We start from the raw sequence: 1133 nt of genomic DNA, 5'->3' as shown, positions 1-1133 counted from the left end.
CAATGTGAGGGTGATGGGGGTCCACGCCTGAGGGCTCCCTGTATGTGAGAGGGGGCAGGCTGGGCTGAGGGACACTCCCCACCACACACACACCCAGTGCATGAATTTCGTGCACCGGACCCCTAGTAATGATGATAAGAAAAAAGTCTGTACATGTTCAATACAGACACAGCCATTGTAGATCTAACTGCATGGTATACATCAGCAACAATGTAGTTTTTTTTGTGTGTGTTTTTTACATTTTCAATATATGGTTGCTTGGCTCTGCAGATGTGGAACCAAAGGATAGGGAAGGCTGACTATATGCTTAAATCCATGATTTTATAATAATATTTAAAACTAGAGGCCCGGTGCACAAAAATTTGTGGACTGGGAGGTGGGTCCCTCAGCCTGGCCTGTGCCCTTTTGCAGTGTGGGACCCCTCGGGGGATGACCACCTGCTGGCTTAGGCCCGCTCCCCGGGGGATTGTGCGTAAGCTGGCACCGGTTGAAAGCAGGGATCTGGGGTTTATTTACCTTCTATAATTGCAACTTTGTTGCTTTGAGTGGAGCTGACAGCCAGGCTGTGGCAGGGGTGAAGCTTGGCTTCCTCCATCACTGGAGCAAGCAAGCCTCCTGCTCTCTTCAGCTCCATAGCTGCCGGCCGCCATCTTGGTTGGGTTAATTTGCTTACAGTCGCTCTAATTGGCTGGTGGGCGTGACTTAAGGCATAGCAAAGTTATGGTCAATTTGCATGTTTGTCTTTTATTAGATTATATAACATCAATAATTTATTAACCACCTTTGGAAAGTGCTAGGGAACCCAACTTATTTTGAAAATTGGTAATTGAAACAAGCAGTTGTGCTGCTTTGCTATGTAAACTGTACCTCAGGGTAATCAAATAGTTGATGAGAAAAAATTTCTTTTTATATAAGTATTTCAACTCATAAATGAAGAATGGTAAAAGTAGAGTATCATCACTTTGCAACCTGTGATATTGTGATTTATAAGAAATTTAGCGTTTCTCCCAAAATGTGGACACACTTTGAATAATTATTAAATCTGAAAATAAACATAAAATGAGCAATCAGCTGTTAAGTGTATACATTTTTTTCTGACACCCTATATATATGATACTGGAAGCCGAATGCAC

Source organism: Myotis davidii, unplaced genomic scaffold (assembly GCF_000327345.1).
Source record: "Myotis davidii unplaced genomic scaffold, ASM32734v1 scaffold46, whole genome shotgun sequence".
Taxonomy (NCBI): Eukaryota; Metazoa; Chordata; class Mammalia; order Chiroptera; family Vespertilionidae; genus Myotis; species Myotis davidii.
This window is presented reverse-complemented; position numbering follows the sequence as displayed.